Source organism: Coregonus clupeaformis, chromosome 8, assembly GCF_020615455.1.
Source record: "Coregonus clupeaformis isolate EN_2021a chromosome 8, ASM2061545v1, whole genome shotgun sequence".
NCBI lineage: Eukaryota > Metazoa > Chordata > Actinopteri > Salmoniformes > Salmonidae > Coregonus > Coregonus clupeaformis.
Window position 1 is genome coordinate 24,466,922 of NC_059199.1, and position 16,882 is coordinate 24,483,803.

Sequence of the window (16,882 nt, forward strand, 5' to 3'; positions counted from 1 at the left end):
CACACACTGGAAAGAGGTTAGTTGGGTGGAGGAGTGGCGGAGAGAGTTCTGTGCCATCTCGGCCCAAGGAACGTATCTCGCCCACTCGTCCGGCCGGCCCTGGCAATAAGACCTCAGAAACCTACCCACATCCTGGTTAACACGTTCAACCTGCCCATTACTCTCCGGGTGGTAACCCGAGGTAAGGCTCACCGAAACCCCCAACCGTTCCATAAACGCTCTCCACACTCTGGAGGTGAACTGGGGGCCTCGATCAGACACTATATCCTCGGGTACCCTGTAATGCCGGAAGACATGGGTAAACAGAGCCTCAGCGGTCTGTAGGGCAGTAGGTAGACCCGGCATGGGAAGGAGACGACAGGCCTTCGAGAACCGATCCACAACGACCAGGATGGTAGTATTCCCCTGTGAGGGGGAAGGTCTGTAACAAAATCCACCGAGAGGTGGGACCAGGGTCGTTGTGGAACGGGCAGGGGTTGTAGCTTACCCCTGGGCAAATGTCTGGGCGCCTTACACTGGGCACACACCGAACAGGAGGAGACATAAATCCTCACATCCCTGGCTAACGTTGGCCACCAGTACTTGGTGCTAAGGCAGTGAACTGTCCGGCCGATACCTGGATGTCCAGAGGAGGGGACGTATGAGCCCAATAAATGAGGCGATCGCGTACCTCGGGCGGAACGTACGTCCGACCCACTGGACACTGTGGAGGACTTGGGTCGGTGCGTAACGCCCGCTCGATCTCGGCATCGACCTCCCATACCACCGGTGCAACCAGACAAGACTTTGGTAGTATGGGAGTGGGCTCAACGGACCTCTCCTCTGTGTCATACCGCCGAGACAGGGCATCTGCCTTCCCGTTCTGGGACCCAGGGATGTAAGTGATTTTAAACACAAACCGGGCTAGAAACATAGTCCAGCGGGCCTGGCGAGATTCAGTCTCCTAGCTGCCCGGATGTATTCCAGGTTACGGTGGTCAGTTAGAATGAGGAAAGGGTGTTGAGCCCCCTCAAGCCAATGCCTCCACACCTTTAGGGGCCTGTACCACGGCTAACAGCTCCCTGTCCCCTACGTCATAATTCCGCTCCGCCGGACTGAGCTTCTTAGAATAAAAAGCACAGGGGCGGAGTTTAGGTGGTGTGCCAGACCGTTGTGAGAGAACGGCCCCAATACCGGCCTCGGACGCGTCTACCTCTACCTGGAAAGGTAAAGCGGGATCCGGATGCGCCAACACCAGCGCTGAGGTAAACAGGTCCTTCAGTTTCCCAAAAGCCCTGTCCGCCTCAGCTGACCACCGCAAGCGCACCGGACCCCCCTTCAACAGAGACGTTATGGGAGCTGCCACCTGTCCAAAACCCCGGATAAACCTCCGGTAATAATTCGCAAAACCCAAGAACTGTTGCACCTCTTTCACAGTGGTTGGGGTTTGCCAATCTACGCACAGCTGACACCCGGTCAACCTCCATCTTCACCCCTGACGCAGACAACTGATAACCCAAAAAGGGAGACCGACTTCTGAAAGAACAGACATTTCTCTGCCTTGACATATAGGACATGCTCCAACAGCCTCCTCAACACTCGCGCACCAGGGCTACATGCTCTGCTCGGGTAGAACTGTACACCAGAATATCGTCTATGTACACGACTACTCCCTGTCCCTGCATGTCCCGGAAAATCTCATCGACGAAGGATTGGAAGACTGAGGGAGCATTCATTAACCCATATGGCATGACGAGATACTCGTAATGTCCGGAGGTCGTGCTAAACGCTGTCTTCCATTCATCGCCCTCTCTAATGCGCACCAAATTATATGCGCTCCTGAGATCCAATTTTGTGAAGAACTGAGCACCGTGTAATGACTCCGTCATAGTCGCAATCAGAGGGAGTGGATAGCTATACTTCACCGTAATCTGATTGAGACCGCGGTAATCAATACACGGGCGCAGACCTCCATCTTTTTTCTTCACAAAAAAGAAGCTTGAGGAAGCGGGTGAAGTGGAGGCCCGTATGTATCCCTGTCTCAGAGACTCGGCGATGTAAGTTTCCATTGCCTTCCTCTCCTCTTGAGACAAGGGATACACATGGCTCCGCGGGAGGGCTGCTCCTGACTGGAGATCTATCGCACAATCCCCCCTGTCTATGAGGCGGCAGCTGCGCGCCCTAGTCTTACTAAACACCAGTTTCAAATCCTCATACTCGGGGGGAATATGCAGTGCTGGCATTAGATTCGGACTTTCCACCGAGGTCGCCCCTATGGAAACACCCAGACACAGCCCCTCACACTGAGCAGACCACCCTTTAAGAGCTTTCTCTCGCCACGAAATAGTAGGGTCATGGGTAGTCAACCAGGGAAGCCCCAGCACCACCGGATACGCAGGAGAGTCAATCAGATAGAGCTGAATCGTCTCCTCATGACCCCCCTGCGCCACCATCTTAAGGGGCGCTGTGACCTCCCTAATCAACCCAGATCCTAACGGACGGCTATCTAGGGCATGTACAGGGAAAGGCTTATCAACGGGAAGGAGAGGAATCCCTAACTCTACACAGAACTGGCGATCTACAAAATTCCCAGCTGCGCCTGAATCTACTAGCGCCTTATGCTGGGAACGAGGTGCAACCTGTGGAAAACAAACAGGCAAGGTTATGTGAACGACAGAAAGCTCTGGGTAAGTAGGGCGCCTACTCACCTTGGGGGACTCCCCAATGCGTGGCCTGCCTTCACCTCCACCGGGGGACCTTCCCCAACACCTAGCCGCGGTGTGCCCTCCACGGCCACAGTTAGTGCAGGGAACGGCCCCCCTCGGGTTCCTACTCCTCCGTTTTCTAGCGCCAGCACCCCCGAGCTCCATAGGGCTCGGCTCGGAGGTGCTGGAGGGTGAAATGGGCGACCTCCACCCGGGACGTCCACGGGTGGCGAGCAGGGTGTCCTGCCGAATGGCCATGTCGACCAGTTGGTCAAACGACAACGTGGTATCCCTGCACGCCAACTCTCTCTGGACGTCCTCCCGGAGGCTGCAGCGGAAGTGGTCTATGAGGGCCCGCTCATTCCACCCTGCATCTGCCGCTAGAGTCCGGAACTCCAGAGCAAAATCCTGGGCGCTCCTCATCCCCTGTCGGAGGTAGAACAGACGCTCCCCCGCCGCCTTCCCTTCTGGTGGATGGTCAAACACGGCACGGAAGCGGCGGGAGAACTCCGCATAGGTAATGGTAGTGGCGTCCATTCTCCTCCATTCGGCGTTGGCCCACTCCAACGCCTTGCCGGTGAGACAGGAGATGAGGGCGGAGACGCTCTCGTGTCCCGAGGGCGCCGGGTGTATGGTGGCGAGGTAGAGCTCCACTTGCAGCAGGAACCCTTGACACCCGGCAGCGGAGCCGTCGTACGCCCTCGGGAGCGAGAGCCGAATCCCACTGGTTTCCGGAAGGTGGACAGGAGGACTGACCGATGGGGATGGTCCGGTAGGTGGGGGGCGTGGGTACCCGCTGCTTTCCCATCGGTGGAGAGTGTTCATCACCCGATCCAGGGCGTGACCGATCTGGTTGATCCTGTCCTCCTGCCCACGAAGACGGTCCTCCATGATCTCTGTTGGCGCGGTTGCTCCTGCTGATTCCATGGTGTGATGTGTGATTCTGTCAGAACGCTGAGTGTGGATGTGGTGCAGGGAATCAAGCGCAGGAATAAGGGTGTTCGTCAACAGACTTTAGTAATCCAAAATAGTAACTCCAAACAGGTGAATAGCCAACCCAACCGGGAGGCATGAACAAATTCCGCACACACACAACAGTGCGTAAAACAAGAAAAGGCGCACGCAGTGCTGGACTCGACACAAACAACACGAGAGAGAAAAACCATCAACAGCAACAGCTGACATAACAATCACACATAACACCTGCCCCAACACACGATAACTGAATAGGAAACAAAATCAAACACTAACAAGGGACAGGTGTACAAACAGACAAAACCAAACAAACATGAAACATCGAACGGTGGCAGCTAGTACTCCGGGGACGACGACCGCCGAAGCCTGCCCGAACAAGGAGGAGGAGCAGCCTCGGCCGAAACCGTGACATACAGAGGATCCAATACACAGGAATGTGTCATTGTCAACAGATTTCTGGAGGATTGTGTACTGCTATATTTGTAATAAAATAAACTATAATATTTCTTGTAGAGGTTGATTTGATGCAGAAGTGAGAGTAAATGCCAGTGAACACAGACCTCCAGAAACTGATCGACACTCCTATCCTAGACAGTGTCACCCCTCTTCAGCTACATAGCATTGCAGTATATTGGAAATACATTTGAAAATACTTATAAGTATACATTTGTCTGGTATCAGTATAGACGGAAGGGCGTTTAACTTGCATTCGGAAGTAACGATTTTCTGCTAGCATTAGAAGGCATACATATTCTCTCACACACACAAAACGTAGTCACTGCTTTCCTTCAGAATGGATCAAAGAGGCAGAGGAATGCTTTCATATATATTGCTACATTTATTGTAAATGGTCAAATGCAAAAAACAATTGTTACAACATGGACCCGGAGACTATCAAAAGTGATTTTGGCATTGTTTCGACCAGGGCCTTTTACAGGCAGAACAAGGCTCAGTCTTGGGCAACTAACAAATCCTTTCCACTATGACACCATTGTCAAAGAAAGCAGAAATGATTTGCACAAGAGTGTATGGGAGGAGGTATAGAAAAGAATTGGGGGCAAAAGTAGGACAGCGGTACACAGATGAGATAAAAGTAACACCATGAAACTTTTAGACGTGTAACAGTCTAGATGGTATTGAATCAGGAATGAATGAAGGAAGCGGCATAGGGAAAAGGGATGTAGGTAGAGTGGGCTCATAGAAGTAAGATGGGTGCTTCAATAGAGTCTGAAATTGAGGGGTAGTTGGACATATAAGATGGGGTGCTGGTGTGCTTCTGCCCCCCCTTTTAGGTCATTGTAACACAAATATTCCCCCACCCATGTCCAGGGGTCTGAGTGTTTTGTCCCTTGACGCCATTCAGTCCCAGTTGCAGCGCTCAAATCGTGGTCATCGTGTGTCTGTGAATCACAACATGAAAGGCGATGAGTGAAAACATTTCCACATATTGAGCCATATAAAATACAGTTGAAGCATAGGGCAAGAATTTGCTGCTAACATGTATACTGTGAGTCTGAATGATGAGAGCATCTTATCCCAGCTGTAGGTCCATTGTGTGTGTGTGGTCTTTTAAGCCTCAACAGCAACCAGCTCTGGAGATATTGGGGACTTGGGATGCTTGCTGTCAAAGTGCTGCTTCAATGTCTTTGGGTCCGGTATCTGTGTCTGTAAGGGTCAGGTAAGGAATGAAGGATATCAACAATTGTTGGCTGAGACTGAATTTTCAGGTGACAAAAAAGAAGCAAAGCAAGAAGATGCATCAAACTACTACACATCACACAGGCCAGTACAATGGACTAGACATGAAAAGAAACCTAAAAAGGTAGGGACGTCAAACGTTCAGGCTGCTGCACAGACTGTGGAGGCTCTAGTCTACAGCGACCAGTTAAATTGTGTTTGAGAGCATTATTTTACTCTCCAAATGGTTAAATGAGTGAGAAATAGATGTCATTGTTGCAATAGTTTGTGAGTGGGCAACATACTGTATACTATCATCTTAAGTTGACATGTTGAATTATTTTGGCATAGTTAATTATTGTATATTCCGCTAATTTCCCGAATGTGGACTGTGGACAGTTTGTGTTACTACAAGCCTGCATTTTCACCCCATAAAATGTAGTGGAATTACACATCCATTTTACCTCAGATTGGTGATGTTAGTATAAAAGTTTATAGTTATCACAATGACTGTAAAAACTATTGGTCGCTAAAGAAATGACAGACCATGTAAAATACTGTTAGTCACTAAATCCAGCTAGAAAGACCACGTAAAACAGCTGACTAGTATGCCCTCACCCGTCTGAGTGGTCGGCTGTGAATGCCCTCACCCGCTATATACTTATAACTGATTGGTTTGGTTCTACACAATATAGTGCTGTCCGGTTAGAACATGATGTTGAGGCCCATACTAAACACTTGGTCACCACCACACGCACACATGCAGGCACAGCTGTTTGTATTTGAGGATGTTTATATGAATGTGGTAATCCGAATAACTTGGAATCTTATTGTTGTGGTTCTATAAGACAAAGATATGCACACATGTAAACAGTATTAGTTAAGGGTTATAACTATGCAATATAGATATACTGTATGTACAGTAACAGTCAAAAGTTTGGACACACCTACTCATTCCAGGGTTTTTCTTTATTTTTACAATTTTCTACATAGTAGAATAATATTGAAGACATCAAATATGGAATCATGTAGTAACCAAAAAAGTGTTAAACAAATCAAAATATATTTTATATTTGAGATTCTTTAAAGTAGCCACCCTTTGCCTTGATGACAGAGAAGAGAAGATTGATTGCTTAAAACAGATCAATATCTTTGGCTTTGTAAGGATGATTTTGTCACACGCACTGGGATGTGCAGGACTTAGAAATGGCACAGAATTTAATGAAATGGCACAGAACATTTGAGGCGGTATCTCTATAAAAGTCGTTGGCCACACACCAATTCATGGATTTGACAGTCAAACTATCACTTAAATAACTGCCAACCGTTGTCACTGTTGATATCCTATGCCGCGTCGTGATTCGTTTAAATTAGTCTAACAAACAAGTGATCTGTTCCTTCCCGAAATCAACACCTGACATTCCAAAATATAGATGTGAGCCTTCTACAAGTGTGAATAATGTTAGTTCAAACAGCGCTACACCCCAAACGTTTACACCCCTTTTTTATTGATTTCCGCGTGATATCAATGGAAGTGATTAACAAAAAAAGTGTTGCGTAACACTTACCGCGTTGGCGACCCACTTGAATCAAAATACAACACTTCAAAATGTAGGCCTAGCTAGCTGTCTTCTACAAATTGTCCTCTAAGCAGTGATGTACACATTATTCACAGATTCCATTTGGTTTTTGAGCTGTGTTAGTTTTAACAGGACGTGCAACCTCATCTCCCCCTCTCGCACAATTGATTTACATTTACATTTACATTTTAGTCATTTAGCAGACGCTCTTATCCAGAGCGACTTACAGTTATTGAGTGCATACATTTTTCATCCCTACGATTTCAATGTGATATCGATATGAGTGATTGACAAATAAATGTTCTCTTTCCGTTTTGGTCGACCCCCAAATAAAACTGTATCACTCCAAAATCTAGCTGACTGTCTTCTGCAGGTTGTCCTCTAACCAGTGATGTACAAAACATCCAGCTTCCATGTGTTTTTTTGTTGTTGTTAGTGCATACAACCTGATATCCCCGCAAATCGATATCAGTGATTTATTGCCACAAATACAAGTAATATGATTACTATTGTTACACGTGTATGTGCATATAATACATTTTAGGTTTAGGTTTTCAATATATCACAAACAGTTTCTGCATATTGGTTATTGATTTGGACACTTTAAAACTGTGTTTTGACATTGGGCTTTTTATCAAAATGTCTTGTCAACAGGAAGCAGCGTCAGCATCATTTTCAACCTTTGGGAATATAATTTAACTTTCAACATTAAATTCCAATGGTAAAAACTGCTGAATGATTCCAAAAGCGTGCTGCAATTTATTTATTTATATAAATCACCAAAACGGATTTGCCCTGCCTTCTAAAGGCACATACAGTACCAAACACTAATACTCACCCGACAGACAGGACAGGTGTGGACCAGTGCTGCCTTGGCTGAAGTCTTCTGGTCTGCTGCTGCTCCCTTCTTCTTAGCAGCTGCCGCCTTGACGTTCTTTTGCCTGGGTTAAATCTTATGTTGCCTGCGAGCCTACCTGAAAGAAACAGATGTAGAAATATGCAACCCATTGGCACAGTGCCTTCTGAAAGAATTCAGACCCCTTGACTTTGTTGTGTCGAGTAAACGTTGCTAATTATGCTGTGATACCAAGGAGAACCGCTGACGCTGTATTTTCATCATAAAGGTTTATTCATAACAAAGAGTTACAGCGTCGATTTACAGATACCTGCAGATACCTGGAGAATAATCGCCCCATCTCAAATATGATTATTCTGCTCTCCTTTGTCTCAACCAAGTATTTATAATCTTTACCCTGCTGTGGGTGGTTTCCCATACATACCAATCACCTGTCTCCACACAACAGACTTCCTCTGATCTATGGGGTGTCCCCCTAAAACTGCTCCCCAGATGCTCCCTCTAAGCTGAATAAACCTCCTCTCAGGTTCCATTTGAAAACGTTAGCAAAGTCATAATTCCTCAGATACTACAACTTTTTCCACATTTTGTTACGTTACAGCCTTATTCTAAAATTGATTAAATAATTTGTTCCCCTCAGCAATCTACACACAATACCCCATAATGGGAAAGTGAAAACAGGTTTTTATACATTTTTGCAAATGTATTACAAATAAAAAACTGAAATAAAACATTTACATAAGTATTCAGACACTTTGCTATGAGACTCGAAATTGAGCTCAGGTGCATCCTGTTTCTATTGATCATCCTTGAGATGTTTCTACGACTTTGATTGTAGTCCACCTGTGGTAAATTCAATTGATTGGACATGATTTGGAAAGACACACACCTATCTATATAAGGTCCCACAGTTGACAGTGCATGATAGAGCAAAAACCAAGCCATGAGGTCGAAGCAATTGTCTGTAGAGCTCCGAGACAGGATTGTGTGGAGGCACAGATCTGGGGAAGGGCACCAAAAAATGTCTGCAGCATTGAAGATCCCCAAGAACACAGTGGCCTCCATCATTCTTAAATGGAAGAAGTTTGGAACCACCAAGACTCTTCCTAGAGCTGCCCGTCCGGCCAAACTGAGCAATCGGGGCGAAGGGCCTTGGTCAGGGAGGTGACCAAGAACCCGATGGTCACTCTGAGTTCCTGTGTTGAGATGGGAGAACCTTCCAGAAGGACATCCATTTCTGCAGCACTCCACCAATCAGGCCTTTATGGTAGAGTGGCCAGACGGAAGCCACTCCTCAGTAAAAGGCACATGACAGCCCGCTTGGAGTTTGCCAAAAAGCACCTAAAGACTCTCAGACCATGAGAAACAAGATTCTCTGGTCTGATGAAACCACGATTGTAGTATTTTTCCTGAATGCCAAGTGTCACGTATGGAGGGAAACCTGGCACCATCCCTACGGAGAAGCATGGTGGTGGCAGTATCATGCTGTGAGGATGTTTTTCAGCGGCAGGGACTGGAAGACTAGTCAGGATCCAGGCAAAGATGAACGACGCAAAGTACAGCGAGATACTTTATGAAAACCTGTTCCAGAGTGCTCAGGACCTCAGACTGGGGCTAAGGTTCACCTTCCAACAGGACAACGACCCTAAGCACACAGCCCAGACAAGTCTCTGAATGTCCTTGAGTGGCCCTGCCAGAGCCCGGACTTGAACCCGATTGAACACCTCTGGAGAGACCTGAAAAAAGCTGTGCAGCAACGCTCTCCATCTAACCTGACAGAGCTTGAGAGGATCTGCAGAGAAGAATGGGAGAAACTCCCCAAATACAGATGTGCCAAGCTTGTAGCGTCATACCCAAGAAGACTTGATGCTGTAATCGCTGCCAATGGTGCTTCAACAAAGTACTGAGTAAAGGGTCTGAATACTTATGTAAATGTCTTATTTCAGTTTTTTATATTTAATAAATTAGCAAACATGTTTAAAAACCTGTTTTTGCTTCGTCATTATGGGGTATTGTGTGTAGATTGATGAGGAAAAAGAACAATTTAATCATTTTTAGAATAAGGCTGTAACGTAACAAAATGTGGAAAAAGACATGGGGTCTGAATACTTTCCGAAGGCACTGTAATTATCTGTATCTCAGTCTTGTGAGCACTCTAGCCTTCCATGAAGAGACTATACAAGTGAATTTAGCTACACAAGTGACTAGCCAGCTGACAACTAAACATGAGATTCTGGAAGATTATATAGCTAGTAGGGATGACCCCATTTATTCGACTGGTCGATTGTTTGGTCGATAGGCTGTTGGTCGACCAATATTTCTTTAGCGGAGCAGTAGCAAAAAATTAATGTACAAATATCATGGTGTACAAAACACCTGTCTGATTCGCGCCAGTCTGAGTGGACTAATCCATTGTGGAGGCCGTGGGGATGGCACAGTCCATCACTCTAAGACGTGTTACTGAAATTGCATATGGTTATATTACATAAGAACAATGGTGCAAGAATAAAAATAATATCATTTTATAACAAATGCACTTTCTCCCGCGTTGGATAGTGGTCACTGTCTGCAGTTCTGAAACACATCAGTGCTCTGTTGAATTGGTGCCTTTTCCTAGACCATGTTGCTATGTGCATAATAGCACATTTAATCCGCGTATTGTTGTTGAGAACAATGTGGCGGAGGCAGCAGCAGAATGAAGAGATGAGAAAACAGCCCTTGCCTTATTGTCTAAGAAAAGTGAGGAGAGGAAACCCCGACTTAATTAGGTCAATAATCAATAGCTTAACTGTTAAATGTGCCTGGCTTTATAAATGATCCATATACAGTTGAAGTCGGAAGTTAACAAACACATTAGCAAATACATTTAAACTCAGTTTTTCACCATTACTAACATTTAATCCTAGTATAAATTCCCTGTCTTAGGTCAGTTAGGATCACCACTTTATTTTAAGAATGTGAAATGTCAGAATAATAGTAGAGAAATTATTTATTTCTGCTTTTATTTATTTCATCACATTCCCAATGGGTCAGAAGTTTACATACACTCAATTAGTATTTGGTAGCATTGCCTTTAAATTGTTTAACTTGGGTCAAACATTTCGGGTAGCCTTCCACAAGCTTCCCACAATACGTTGGGTGAATTTTGGCCCATTCCTCCTGACAGAGCTGGTGTAACTGAGTCAGGTTTGTAGGCCTCCTTGCTCACACACGCTTTTTCAGTTCTGCCAACAAATGTTCTATAGGATTGAGGTCAGGGCTTTGTGATGGCCACTCCATTACCTTGACTTTGTTGTTCTTAAGCCATTTTGCCACAACTTTGGAAGTATGCTTGGGGTCATTGTCCATTTGGAAGACCCATTTGCGACCAAGCTTTAACTTCCTGACTGATGTCTTGAGATGTTGCTTCAATATATCCACATAATTTTCCTTCCTCATGATGCCATCTATTTTGTGAAGTGCACCAGTCCCTCCTGCAGCAAAGTACCCCCACAGCATGATGCTGCCACCCCTTGTCAGAGCTGGCGTAGGGGTGGTGTGGAAATCAGATGCAGGATGCAGAAGTAGTCCAAAATGCTTTAATAGAGTCCACAGAATGAACGGCTATAAACAGAGCCGGAGGCACAAGGAAAATAACGCACTAAGCGTAAATAACAAACACGCACAAATGTGCGGAACTCTCACTAGAAAAAATGAGCACAAACTTGACATAGAATCACCTGCTGACAACGAACAACTACACACAACCACAAGACAGAAACAACGATAACTTAAAGGACACATAATCAAGACAAAATGAGAAACAGGTGTACAAAACAGACCAAACCAAACGAACACAGAAACAACGAACGGTGGCAGCTAGTACTCCGGGGACAACGACCGCCGAAGCCTGCCCGAACAAGGAGAAGGAGCAGCCTCGGCAGAAACCGTGACAGTACCCCCCCCCTTGACGCGCGGCTCCATGTGTGCGCCGACCCCGGCCTCGGGGACGACCAGGAGGACGCGGAGCAGGGCACGTGGGATGACCCCGATGGAACTCAGTCAGAAGAGACGGGTCTAAGATATCTCTCCTCGGCACCCAGCACCGCTCCTCCGGACCGTACCCCTCCCACTCCACGAGATATTGGAGACCCCCCATCCGGCGTCTCGAATCCAGGATGGACCGGACTGTGTACGCCGGGGCCCCCTCGATGTCCAGCGGGGGCGGAGGAGTCTCGGCTATCTCACAGTCCTGGAGTGGACCAGCTACCACCGGCCTGAGGAGAGACACATGGAACGAGGGGTTAATATTCTTATAATCAATAGGAAGTTGTAATCTGTAACACACCTCGTTCAACCTCCTCAGGACTTTAAAAGGCCCCACAAACCGCCGACCCAGCTTCCGGCAGGGCAGGCGGAGGGGCAGGTTTCTGGTCGAGAGCCAGACTCGATCTCCCGGTGCGTACACCGGTCCCTCACTGCGGTGGAGATCGGCGCTCGCCTTGTGTCGACGGATGGCCCGCTGCAGATGTACGTGAGCAGCGTTCCATGTCTCCTCCGAGCGCCGCACCCACTCATCCACCGCAGGAGCATCGATCTGGCTCTGATGCCAAGGTGCCAGAGCCGGCTGGTACCCTAGTACACATTGGAAAGGAGTGAGTCTGGTGGAGGAGTGGCGAAGGGAGTTCTGAGCCATCTCGGCCCAGGGAACATACCTCGCCCACTCCTCCGGCCGGCCTTGGCAATACGACCTCAGAAACCTACCCACATCCTGGTTTACCCGTTCAACCTGCCCATTGCTCTCCGGGTGGTACCCCGAGGTAAGGCTCACCGAGACCCCCAAACGCTCCATGAACGCTCTCCAGACACGAGAGGTAAACTGGGGGCCTCGATCAGACACTATATCCTCGGGGACCCCGTAATGCCGGAAGACGTGAGTAAATAGTGCCTCAGCGGTCTGTAGGGCAGTGGGGAGACCCGGCATGGGAAGGAGACGACAGGCCTTAGAGAACCGATCCACAACGACCAGGATGGTGGTATTTCCCTGGGAGGGGGGAAGGTCAGTAACGAAATCCACCGAGAGGTGAGACCAGGGTCGTTGTGGAACGGGCAGGGGTTGTAGCTTACCCCGGGGCAGGTGTCTGGGTGCCTTACACTGGGCACACACCGAGCAGGAGGAAACATAAACCCTCACATCCCTGGCTAACGTTGGCCACCAGTACTTAGCGCTAAGACAGTGCACCGTCCGGCCAATCCCTGGATGTCCAGAGGAGGGTGACGTGTGAGCCCAATATATAAGTCGATCCCGAACCTCGAGCGGAACGTACGTCCGACCCGCAGGACACTGTGGAGGGCTAGGATCGGTACGCAACGCCCGCTCGATTTCGGAATCGACCTCCCATACCACCGGTGCCACCAGGCAAGACGGCGGGAGTATGGGCGTGGGCTCAACGGACCTCTCCTCCGTGTCATACCGCCGGGACAGGGCATCTGCCTTACCGTTCTGGGACCCAGGGATGTACGTGATCTTAAAAACGAACCGGGTTAGAAACATGTTCCACCTAGCCTGGCGAGAGTTCAGTCTCCTAGCTGCCCGGATGTACTCCAGGTTTCGGTGGTCGGTCAAAATGAGGAAAGGGTGTTGAGCCCCCTCAAGCCAATGCCTCCACACCTTTAGGGCCTGGACCACGGCTAGCAACTCCCTGTCCCCCACGTCATAATTTCGCTCCGCCGGACTGAGCTTTTAGAGTAAAAAGCACAGGGGCGGAGTTTCGTGGCGTGCCAGACCGTTCGAGAGCACGGCCCCTATACCGGCTTCAGACGCGTCTACCTCGACCTGGAATGGTAGCGCGGGATCCGGATGCGCCAGCACCGGCGCCGAGGTAAACAGGTCCTTCAGTCTCCCAAAAGCCCTATCCGCCTCAGCAGACCACTGCAAGCGCACCGGACCTCCCTTTAGAAGAGACGTTATGGGTAACTCCTGTAGTAATTCGCAAAGCCCAAGAACCGCTGCACCTCTTTAACAGTAGTTGGAGTTAGCCAATTACGCACGGCCGACACACGGTCAACCTCCATCTTAACCCCTGACGCAGACAACTGATAACCCAAAAAGGAGACAGACTCCTGGAAAAACAGACATTTCTCTGCCTTGACATATAGGTCATGCTCCAACAATCTCCTCAACACTCGGCGCACCAGGGCTACATGCTCGGCTCGAGTAGAAGAATACACCAGAATGTCGTCAATGTACACGACCACTCCTTGCCCCTGCATATCCCGGAAGATCTCATCTACGAAGGATTGGAAGACTGAAGGAGCATTCATTAACCCATATGGCATGACGAGATACTCGTAATGACCCGAGGTGGTACTAAACGCTGTCTTCCATTCGTCTCCCTCCCTAATACGCACCAAGTTGTATGCGTTCCTGAGGTCCAATTTTGTGAAGAACCGTGCCCCGTGTAAAGACTCCGTCATAGTCGCAATCAGAGGGAGTGGATAACTGTATTTCACAGTAATCTGATTGAGACTGCGGTAATCAATACACGGGCGCAAACCTCCATCCTTTTTCTTCACAAAAAAGAAACTCGAGGACGCAGGGGGAATGGAGGGCCGGATGTATCCCTGTCTCAGAGACTCGGCTATGTAAGTCTCCATAGCTCTCTTCTCCTCTTGAGACAAAGGATACACATGGCTCCGCGGAAGCGCAGCTCCTACCTGGAGGTCTATCGCACAATCCCCCTGTCTATGTGGTGGCAATTGCGTCGCCTTCGCCTTACTAAACACAAGTGCTAAATCCTCATACTCGGGGGGAATGTGCAATGCGGGCACATGGTTTGGACTCTCCACCGAGGTCGCACCTACGGAAACGCCCAGACATCGCCCTACGCACTGAGCAGACCACTCCTTAAGAGCCCTCTGTTGCCACGAAATAGAGGGATTATGGGTAATCAACCAGGGAAGCCCCAGCACCACCGGATACGCAGGAGAGTCAATAAGATATAGCTGTATAGTCTCCTCATGACCCTCCTGCATCCCCATCCTAAGTGGAGCTGTGACCTCCCTAATCAACCCCGATCCCAACGGACGGCTATCTAGAGCATGTACAGGGAAAGGATTGTTGACAGGAAGGAGGGGAATCCCTAACTCTGCACAAAATCTCCGATCTATAAAATTCCCAGCTGCGCCTGAATCTACTAGCGCCTTATGCTGGGAACGAGGTGCAACCTGTGGGAAGCAAACAGGTATGGTTAGGTGCACAACAGAGAGCTCTGGGTAAGTGGGGCGCCTACTCACCTGGAAGGACTCCCCAGTGCGTGGCCTGCCGTCTCGTCCCCTAGGAGACCCCCCCCCCAGCACCTGGCCGCAGTGTGTCCTCCACGGCCACAGTTGGTACAGGGGTTGGTCCCCCTGGGGCTCCTTCTCCTCTCCTCTCTAGCGCCAGCACCCCCGAGCTCCATAGGACTAGGCTCGGAGGTGCTGGAGGGTGGAATGGACGACCCCCACTCAGGACGTCCGCGGGTGGCCAGCAGGGTGTCTAGGCGAGCAGCCTCGGCAGAAACCGTGACACCCCTGTGCTTCACGGTTGGACATTTCTCCAAAAAGTACAGTCTTTGTCCCCATGTGCAGTTGCAAACCGTAGCCTGGCATTTTTATGGCGGTTTTGGAGCAGTGGCTTCTTCCTTGCTGAGCGGCCTTTCAGGTTATGTCGATATAGGACTCGTTTTACTGTGGATATATATACCTTTGTACCTGTTTCCTCCAGCATCTTCACAAGGTCCTTTGCTGTTGTTCTGGGATTGATTTGCACTTTTCGCACCAAAGTACGTTCATCTCTAGGAGACAGAATGCGCCTCCTTCATGTACGGTATGATGGCTGCGTGGTCCCATGGTGTTTATACTTGTGTACTATTGTTTGTACATATGAACGTGGTACCTTCAGGCGTTTGGAAATTGCTTCCAAGAATGAACCAGACTTGTGGAGGTCTAAAGAACATTTTCTGAGGTCTTGGCTGATTTATTTTGATTTTCACATGATGTCAAGCAAAGAGGCACTGAGTTTGAAGGTAGGCTTTGAAATACATCCACAGGTACACCTCCAATTGACTCAAATTATGTCAATTAGCCTATCAGAAGCTTCTAACGCCATGACATCATTTTCTGGAATTTTCCAAGCTGTTTAAAGGCACAGTCAACTTAGTGTATGTATACTTCTGACCCACTGGAATTGTGATACAGTGAATTATAATTGAAATAATCTGTCTGTAAACAATTGTTGGAAAGATTACTTGTGTCATGCACAAAGTAGATGTCCTAACCAACTTGCCAAAACTATTGTTTGTTAACAAGAAATTTGTGGAGTGGTTGAAAAACGAGTTTTAATGACTCCAACCTAAGTGTATGTAAACTTCTGACTTCAACTGTATATCTACAGAAATAAGTCAGATCCTGCTTCTGTTGCCTGTTTGAGTGTTTGTTTAATAGCCTACTGGTTCGGTGAGCACCAAGGCTCACACAACAACATGTCAAGTAAACGATTTCACAAATTCGGCTGTTTTTAATCTTTGCTTTGCTGTAATAAAGGCTTTACACTTTTTTTTTCGTTAGAACAGCCTCTCTGGTATCTTTATAATTAATTTAGTGTTGTTTACATTGTTCCAAAGTGTCATAATTAATAATAATGATAATAATAATAACCCTGCTTTTTCTTGATATCCTTCTTATTGTTATTATTACTAATATTATTATGATCATCATTATAATAAGTATTGCCATTATCATTAGTAGGCTTAGTATAGCAGCCCGAGCTGTAGGCCTAAGAGCATATCCTGTTTAGTCTTAATACTGTAACTTATTTAGGCCTATATTTCAATGCTTATATAGGCTACTGTATCAATCAATCTTTCATTCGTTCATGTCATCACACAGCATATGAGTCATTCATGATTTGAAATGCAATCAAGCATGTTAGTTTTAAAATAAAATAAAGCGAGCTTAGAATAATTAGCTTAAACAATAAGCCGTTACATTTAGGAAATTGCATTCACAAATGAATGTGACTGTTTTTAGTCTTTGCTGTAATAAAGGCTTGGCAAAAAAACGTTACAACAAACTCTCTGGTACGCTTATAA

At 47.6% G+C, this 16,882-nt stretch overlaps 1 pseudogene; it reads right to left on the minus strand.

The window, feature by feature from the left end:
• Positions 1-5,228: 5,228 nt before the first annotated feature.
• Positions 5,229-15,641, minus strand: LOC121572483 (annotated as a pseudogene).
• Positions 15,642-16,882: the final 1,241 nt, after the last annotated feature.